Source organism: Nymphaea colorata, chromosome 1 (genome assembly GCF_008831285.2).
Source record: "Nymphaea colorata isolate Beijing-Zhang1983 chromosome 1, ASM883128v2, whole genome shotgun sequence".
In the NCBI taxonomy this organism is placed as follows: Eukaryota; Viridiplantae; Streptophyta; class Magnoliopsida; order Nymphaeales; family Nymphaeaceae; genus Nymphaea; species Nymphaea colorata.
The window spans coordinates 10,059,064-10,069,201 of record NC_045138.2 but is presented as its reverse complement, the minus strand read 5'-3'; positions in this window follow the sequence as shown (position 1 = coordinate 10,069,201).

Here is a 10,138-nt window from a genome sequence, read left to right as displayed (position 1 = left end):
ACGCATGCAAGAATTCCTGGACCTTCAATAAGGGAGTCTGAGTCTGCACGAATACATCATCAAATTCAAACATTTAGAAAAATATTGCCCCCATGTGTATACTGTTGATGCGGAACGAGCAAATAAGTTCGTCAGAGGACTTAAAGACGGGTTGCAGAACCAAGTAATTAGTAGTCGTCTGAGAGATCTAGACGACGCTATCGACATGGCCACACGTCTTGAGGAGGCTAGAACATGATGCAAGAGACAAACAAGAGGAGTAAATTTCTGCGATCCAAGTCGAGGCCAGACATGCGCAGTGACAAGGTGAACAAAGGGGATAGATTCAAGAGACAAAGGCCATCAACATCCAGGCAGGTCGAGGAATGTCCCACATGTCATCGCCAACACCCGGGCAAACCATGTTACAGAGAGGTCAGGGCATGTCTTTATTGCGGAACGCGAGGACATTTTATTCCTGAGTGCCCAAAGAAGATAGAGGTTGAGCAGACGCGAGGTGCAGCCAACCAACCAGCAGAGAAGAAGGTAACTGGGAGAGTTTATGCAACTACGGTAGAGGATTTGAAATCTACCGACATGAATTGAAGGTACCCTTCTTGTACAATCTCATTGGGCTCGTATTCTGTTTGACTCTGGTGTATCGCATTCTTTTGTTTCGAAGAGTTTTGCTGAACATTTAAAGTTAGAAAAAAAAGGATATGCCTTATGAATTGTTAGTTGCTACGCCCATACGTAACAAAGATACATTGGTCCATTCGAGATTCTAGAGAAAATTGAAGAAGTTGATTTGCAAGAGGACATGAGAAAGAGTTATCCTTAATCTCAATAAGATACGCTTAAATTTCGAGGACGAAATTTCTTTTTAGGGGGGGAGAATGTAAGACCCACGATTTTTGTTATGATTTCCTTAAACATTTGGAATGTGAATTAGGGAAGAATCAAATGAAAGATATACTTAAAACTATCAAGAAGGAGACATTTGAGGAAAAGATAGAGATAAGGGCATATCTAACCACATTTTACAACAATTAACCTTGCCTTGCTGCTTTCTTAGAGGACCATGTCTAAAGAGAGAGAACGAGAGAGAAACGTCCTCCATCTTGCTCTCTTGTTGGGATTGAGGCTCGTGGCTGCTGGAAAGGAACCAGAAGCAAAGGTTGCTGCTGGAAGTTAGTCTCAGATTTTAAGAGGTATGGGAAGATTCAGCTATGAACCTATCATGTAGCATTGTATTTTCTGTTTGAGTTATGATGGATAAAGATACTTATATACATGCTGTAACAGAATCCATGTGAGGTGTTGCATGTTATATGTTATACAATGTTCTTTATTAGAGTTATCTCTGAATCTTTAGAAAGAAGCATGCTAAAGTTAGGTTTTGAGATCCTCTGTATTCTCCGGTGTATTCCATATGTGAGAAACAGAGATTCCCGCCGACCCTAAAACTGAGCATGCACGTTATGTTAAGGGTTGTGTTAGAGTGTTCGGACAAAACGCTGGAAGTAATCATATACCAGAACCCTTGCAAAGGGTGGCCACAGAAATTGTGATACAAATCTGAAAGAGGAAAGACTCTGTTGTCATCCCCAAATTAAGATTATACCAAGTCAAAGAGAAGAGCAGTTCAGAACATCGTCTACAGGAGGCAAAACCTGTTCGACTTAGGGTAAATCTAAAATCAGCAACAAATAAGAGAGAGAAAGGGAAAGAGCGATCGCTTTGACGAGCTGACGCTGTTGCCCAATTGACTGGAAAACCAGCCTTCTTTCTCGCACGGGTGGCAGATGGAACGCAGCTTCGGCCGTTCCTCCCTGCTTGTGAGAAAGAGAGCAAGGGAAGAGGCGGCGGCAACTACCGTTGCAACCGGGCAGTGGAGGGCCCGACAGCCCTTCTGTCTCTCTGTCGCTTGAAACTTGAGGGCTCTGTTGGGGTCTCTTCCGCTCGCCTTGCTGCACACGGAGGAAGGCCAGAGAGGAAGACGGATCCCTCTCTGGTTTTGATTGAGGAAGAACGGTGGAGGCTCCACTGTCGGTCGCACGGAAGAAGACGAGAAAGAGGAGCAGCCGTGAGGAGAGATGGAAGCGATGGCGGCTGAGGGCGTTAGTCGGACGATGGACGGCAACTGCGAGCATTGGTCGGATGGTTAGTGGGCGTGACAGTGGGAGGAGGACGATCTCTCCCTCTGGTCTCGTTTTCTATGGTGATGGGTTATTGAAGATCGATGGAAGCCACCATTGGACGAAACAGGAAGACAAGGAAGGATGTCATGGGAGGAGAACCTCTTTGGTTTTGGTTGAGAGAAGAGAACAGAGGAGACAGCGGCGGCGGAAGGCGACGGGCGGCTGGTGGCGCAGCGGCGTGTAACCGAGCGACAGCCCTCACGGGAGAACAAGAGATCGCTTGTGCTGGTGATGGGTCGCAGAAGAACCGGTGGAACCACCGTCGAACGAAGCAAGGACGCGAGGGAGGAGCTCTCGCACGAGGAGAGAGAAAATGCAGGCGTGAAATGAAGAAAAACGAGCGTCGGCCAAATTTATATCAATGATGAAAAATTACAAAGTGGGTCCACCTTATTATTAAAATTTGCGAAAAAGCTGTTATAACTTTTAAGCGTTCATGCCGCAACGTTTTTGCTGAAAACCTCTTCAAAAAAGAGGCTTGGGAAAGTGATTTTCAGCAAAAACCATGCATTTAATAAGAAATCACGTTTTGGTACCCTTTGAGTTCTTAAAAATTACAAAAAGGAGGTTTTATAAATTAAAAACGAAATACTATGCTTTATTACTTTTTGATGCTCTTTGTTGTGTTTAAAATTTCAGAAATATGGTTCTGAAATTAACTTTGGGACCATTAGAGGAGGAAAGTCACGTTTTGAGAAATTAAATATAAATTTTATTGTTTCAAATAAGGATTACAATATGGCTAATAGAGGTTTCTAGATGTGATGAGTTTTGCCTTATTGCCATTAAATTAAGATTTAAAATGGCTGAATTATTCTGTTTGGGAAACCGAGCCTGAGGACGGTTTCTGTGAGAGGTACTAGACGATGTCTAGCATTAGCAAACCCTCACTTTTGAAATTCGAAGGCGAAATGTGGACTTTGTGCGATGGTTTATGCGAGTGCGAGATTTCTGTTTTGCCCAGTGTTTGGTTTCGTCCCAGGAAGTAGTGGTCACACTCCTCTGGCTGTACTGGAGGGCCCAGAGGGTATTGGGCGGCACAAGGGCCCGGGATTCTATTCTGTTTTTGTTTGGGAGCGAGACTCCGGGTTCCTAGAGAGACCATGCTGCTGCTGCGGCGATCTGGGATATCTCAGGAGGCTTCACTTCAGGTACCCTCGATCCGTTGGATCGTCTGGTGAAGATATGTTCTGTTCTGCCCGTGAGTGCCCACGGGGATTTCTGTTGCTCGGCACGATGACCTTGACATTGTCAGAGAACCACGGTTGGAAGCCTACGAAATTTTGGAGGTTGTGCACACCTCTTTCTGTTTCTGATGATGTGACGTAACTCCAATATGTGCTAAGCTTTGAAGATATTTGTTTTACAAAGTAAATAATATTTTGTTGGGCCATGTTTCATTTATGGCTGGATTTTCTCATACTCAGAGGAATTCTGACCCTTCTTTCTATACCTACAGGTAGTCATTGATAGATTTTGGCTCTGGAGCGACGATCTTCAGTCTTGTGGTGGACGGGCATTGGCATTTTGGACACTGCGTCGGTTTTGGGGATTTGTGGTTATTTTTGTTTGGGTCCAAGTATTTTATTATTGAAATAAAACAATGTCTGATTTCTTTATGTTCTGGTCATGACTCAATATTGCTTCCACTATTATATAAATGAAAGAAAATTTTTGGTGTCAAAAATTGGGTCGTGACAAACATGATTTAGATTTTTTTCCACATATCCAAACAAGCCAATTTAGATCTGAATTCATATCTATTAGTCATCTATGATAAGACAATAAAATTTCATGTACTAGAACTTATAGTACTACAGATCTTCAAATAAAAATATTTTGTTAATATGAATTTCATCATGTTTAAGAGTGTTACTGTACAACTTGTTCTCATCCTCAAAATTTGGTGTTTTTGAAGTGTTCTAGAAAAATGAGTTTTGTTTTGAAAATAAAAGAGAAATGAACTCACCCATCGATACGAGGATCGACCGTTCACAGTGCCTTTACCGAGGGTAATCAATCCAATGGCTATGTTTTATTATTAATACATTTCATTTGGCTTAAGCATCTCTTCATTCTAAATGTGGTGTAGTGTTTATGAAAAATATTAAAAGTTTAATGTTTCAAACTTTTAAAAGTGTTCTTGAAACATTACTTAAGAATGTAAAACATTTTGGGAAAAACTAGAATTGAGAAATCTTTATAAATATCATTTTGAAAGTTTGAGAAATCATTTTGAAGTCACTTTGTTGTTCTCTTAAAACTTTAGGTAGGTTTGAGATTTTGCTATAATTCAGTTACTGCCTGGCTAGAGCTCCATCTCATGTTGCTTAAGTTCTTTGGAGTTGCGCTTATGATCATAAGTGATATTAAATGAGTGCGAATGTATTGATTGTATATGATTAAAAGAGAATAAATCATTTCTACCATAACATACATTTAAGATTTTTATTTTCATAATTATCATATATATTTTTATAAAGAATGAAAAAATTTTGAAAATGGATTGGAATTATAGACCATCAAGCATGAATCTAATAATGGGACATTACTTGAGTTTTGGTCTTCGTGAAGTTGGTAAATGAAAATGATCTTAAAAGAAAAATATGTTGAAAAGAATGAAAAAGATGAGATACTCCCTTAGAAAAAAGAGAGAGAGAAAGAGATTTCAAAGGATATTTGTGGGTAAGCTTTTGAAGATGGAGTTTAATTTAAATAGAGAGGAAAAAAAGTTCTTAGAAGAAATAGAGAAAGAAGAAATGCGCATATACATGTACACATACACATATATGAAAGTTTATAAAAAGCGGGTATTGATTGGAAGGGAAAGAAAGATTTTAGAGAAAAAGAAATAAAGGAATACATACATAAATATATATTTGTAGGAGATGACATTTAACTTGAAGAGATAAATAAATGATTCTAGAGAGAGAAAATAAAACACATGTATATATGTGTTCATGTATATGTGAAAATTTGTAAAATAGAATATGAAAACATAGAGAGAGAAGAATGAAGGAAATCATCATATGCACATATATGTATATAACATGTATATACATATGTGTATTCATGAGAATAAAAGTAACTTAAAACATTCGACTTCAAATTTAATGTAGGCCGCTTGGACTAATACAAGAGCCTAAGTTATTTTTATATATGAGCATAAAACATAGTTATTTCATTTGTTAAAGGGATTATGTTTCTTCTACCTTTGGGTATGAAAGAAAATCAAACCACATGATAAGACGCTCATTAGGTTTCGTAATTGAAAGATTAGAAAGAAATTAATTCAAAATGACATGAAAAAGCATATTAACATGTATATATTTGTGAGAGTTTTTTTTCCCAGGTTGGACAAGCCTCAACTTCAAAAATTAATATAAGAATAAAAAATTCCAAACCACACTCCCATTCTCGCTGTGCATTCATATATATATATGAATAAAAAAATTAAGCAACTACGCAATTAACAATATCTTCAAAATAAAGCAACATTCAAGTAATAGAGAGAACTTATTCAATCATAGAATATAATATCATCTCCTCTTTTCATGGTTCCTGTGTATTTGAGGATAGTTTCTTGACTCTAAAATAGATATTTGAGAGCTATCTCTCATATGACCATGGGGAGATGAAAAGGAGAAGAAATAAGGAACCAAAACAAGATTATATTCAAGAAAAGATAAAACATGATACAATCATAAAATGAAATGTCATCTTATTCTTTCATGCTTCCGGTGCACTCAAGAATGGTTTATTGATTCCAAAAAGGAGATTTAGAGCTATTTTATATGACCATGAGGAGATGAAGAAGAGAAAATAAGGGAACCAAGACTATATTCTTTTTAGAGAACATGATTCAATCATAAAATAAAATATCATCTCATCTTTTTATGCTCGTGTATTCAAAAATAGCTTCTTTGACTCTAAAATAGAGATTTGAGAGTTATGTCATGTGGCCATGGGGAGATAGAAAAGAGAGAAAACAAAGGAATCAAAACATGACTACATTTAAGAAAAGAGAGAAAACAATGAAGAGAATAAAATGAGATGTTGATTACATACCTCTAATGAAAATGATTTTAGGAAAAATGAACAACATTGCTTGGAATGATCTTGGATCCCCTTGAATAGAACAACAAGATGATGATGAAGATACCTCCAAGAGATCTCTTCGTGCTCCTTTGAAGAGTTGTAGTTTGATGAAACTTGCTCTCAAGGTTAGAGATGAAGAAGAAAAATGAAGAGGGAAATCGAAGAAGACAGCTAAGGAAAAACTCTAAATCTTCAAGTGAAAATGCACTAGAGTTTTTCCAAGGGCTAGCTTATGCCCAAGAGAGGAATTATGAGAGTATAAGGAGTTTGGAGTCAAAACTTAAATTTTGATTTTTTTTATTTTCACAATATTTTCATGCGAATTTCAAATAATTTTGAATTATTTTCAAATTGTTTTTCTAAAAAAATAGGTTTTGACTAAGTGAGATTAGTCATTAGCCCTGTAAACACCCCTTTGGGGTGTGGGCAGGGCTGCCACCCAAAGAAACCAAATCACCTCCCAAGGGGCAATTTTTTTGGAAAAAAAAAGAGGGGGGAGGGGGGCTTCATTGTTGCAGGCCCCCGGCTAGGGCGTTGGCGAGACGTGCACGATAGCGCAAAATGCGCTGTCAAGCACTACAGCGATTTCATAATGCAATCGCCTTGCGCTCGTCGCGTTACGCAATCGCCTTGCGTGTGTCGCGCAATGCTCGAAACTATATTTTATTATTATTGTTATTATCATTTTAACTTTTTATGAAATAAGGGTTTTTCGTATTAAAGCGTAATTTTTTTTTGTTTTATTTAAAAAGTATATAAAACTATTTTTTCATTACAAGAGAGTGGTCGGCTTCGTTTTAAGCTTCAGAAACATATTTTGGTGCAAGAACGAAACGTAAAACAAGGGAGAGTTATGTGCACGCGCGCGATGCTTATAGCACCAGACTTTGTTGTTTTGAACTTGATTTTGGATTTTGAGTTTCAAATGCTCGATTTGGATCTAAGCTTGGGTTTTGGATTTTAGATTTGAAAGTTGGATTTTGAATTTTGGATTTTGAATCTTACGTCTAAATTTGGGTTTTTTGCTTAGGTAAAATAACAGTCTTTTGGAAAAAATTGAGGTAATTACACAACTATAAGCAAAAAGCAAACATGATGATATATTGGATTCAATGCAAGTACAAATATTTGGAGTCATTGATCCAAACAGTTAATTTAGATCTAAATCTATCATGAACCAATCACCATGCTATATGGATATCACCATGTCTAAGAGTGTTAATTTAAATTTCTTAATAAACCAACATCTAATAATATAATCATTCCTTTTAATTATGATAAATATACAATAATATAATTTTTGTCCTGGGAATATTCTTTTATAAGGAGCAAAAGAAATTGGCTTTATAGCACTCTACCGCTACTCACATTAAAAAATGTACAACTCATAAAATCATTAGATCTAAAAATCAATACATATCATTATATGTTTAAATCCAATATAAACAAGATATAGATCTTAAACAAAAAGGTGTAAATAAGTCAAATCAGATCATGCTCCAAAAGAGTGCCACGTCTACTGTGAGATCCAAATTCAACAGTTAAATGGATATATAAAATAAAATTTTGGTCATATCTAATATCAGCATGGACCCAAAATGACGTCCGTAAAACAAACATAATAATATACATTTGAACCAACATAAACAAGATATGATTTTTAACCAATATCCAAATAAATTCAAATTTGAATATGTCCTGAACCAAAACTGAATATTAATATGGATCTTAAGTAATGATTAGGTCCAAAGCAAAAATCCAAATGGTTATATAGATTCAGATCATACCATTATGGATTCAAACCCAATGATATCAACAATAGAATCAATATGTGTTTAAACAAAGAAAGAGGATCCAAATTCAAATGCAATATGAATATGTTTCAACATAATATCCATATCTAAATAAGATTTTAGTTAGTGTAGAAACACAAGGTTTATACTGCAATTGGGTCATGCATGCATAAAAAAAAAAAAATTATATAAGCATGCATACATATTGTTAACCATTTAGTTTTTCAGGCTTGGCCCTTTCTAAGGCTCCCACTCTATAATTCATTTTTGGATTCGATTTTAAAGACAAGTTAAGAACAACAAAGAGATTTTAAATCATCGTTAGATATTAGCAACGCTAGCAAATCATGTCAAGACATCTCCAACAAAATTCCTAAACACCACTTAGAAGTAAGGAGATTTTTCAACTTTAAATTTTAGAACGTGAATTTCCTCATTCATTTTTAAACTATACTTGTGACCCTCTTACGACAATTTCAATAAGCCTGAGGTAACTATACGTAATTGCACATAAAATGTCGGTCTTTTGTTGAAATTACAAAACAATTTTTTGGAAACCTCTTTTAGCAATTTATAATAAGTCTAAGTTTCTCTCAGTAATTTTGTGTAAAATTTGAGGTTTTTGCTGATTAACTTTCGCAAGTTCTTTCTGAAAAAGTTTCTAGCAAAAAAGTTGCAGCATTAATTTCTGAAAAATACAACAGTGTTTTCTAACATTTTCTAACATGGTGGACTAAATTTGTAATTTTCAAATTTTTTTGGTATAAATTCGATGGAACCCGACTTTTTTTCCAATTTTGACCAATTTTTCTCTATTCTCTCGAGAGCTTCTCTCTCTTCTTGCGAAAAAATCGGATAGGGTTTCTTCGTCCGTGCAGAACGAGGTCATTTTCTCATTCAATGGCTACTGGCTAGATCTTTTCCTTAAGAGCCAGTGTGGTAAAGGAAGAATTTAACGTGGTAAAGTTATTATGGTAAATTTTTTTAGAAAAAATTTACTTGTGCTCTTGTTTGATGACAATGTGAAATTAAGAGATAAAATGGAGGAAAGACATTGAAAGATATGTTTTTTCTTACTCCATAGGAGTCCAAAAACAATAAGCAGCAAAATTCAAAATGAAGCAATTGAAGAAACTGTACTCAAAAAAATATTAAGCAAAACATTTGCCGGAGATAAAAACCTTTGTCATACAAATATTTGATTTTACATAAACCAGAGCCGGAAGAGAAAGAAATTTCCTAGCTTTTTAAGCAATGAAGGTGCTTGATAAAGATCGACCGAGGGATAGAGCAACCGATCCATGAAAAAGTTGTTAATGAAAGGTAGATGACTAAAATATTTTAACTTCTTTTTTTTTTTTCTTGATTTTCCTTCAGCCTGCAATCTCATAATAGTTGTTAATGATCATCTAAACCTCTCCCCTCTCTCATTCTCTCTCTCTCACCGCCCAGAGCGAGCTCGAATGGACGAGGGCCATGGTGCACGGCGTGATGATAGTGACTTGGTGACTCTCTCTCTCTCTCTCTCTCAACCCTGAACGAAGGTTTCACTTTCAGCATGGGTTTCTGAAAGAAACTCTTATAAAACCTTAAAAGGGTTTCCCTCTGAAAAACGAGGGTTTCAGAGGAGCATCACAGAGACCCTCGTTGATGAGGGTCTCTCTGAAACCCTTCGGGGGTATCCGACAAGGGTTTCTCTGAAACCCAGAGATGAGATTGAGAGAGACCAAAAGAAGGTGGGATCCTGTCGATTTCTATTAAAAATTCATAATCCTCTTTTTAATCTTCGTGCAGTTTACTGACTGGCGTGGAAGCATGACGAAGCCCAGGAACTGCTGAAGAAGAAGAGAGCAGAGTGGAGAGGCAGCGAGAGAGGAGAGACGAGCGGTAGCGTTTGATGCACTCATTGTACAGCGTGTTAAATTTCTCTTCTTCGTATCGTACCATTTTCAACCGATGCACAGGATTTTTCCTGTGCATCAAACGGGCCCTAACGTATTTGCTATGAGATGCAAGTTCGATTTTCTTAGCCAAAGAGAGAAAATGGGCTGGGAAAGTGTTTTAACT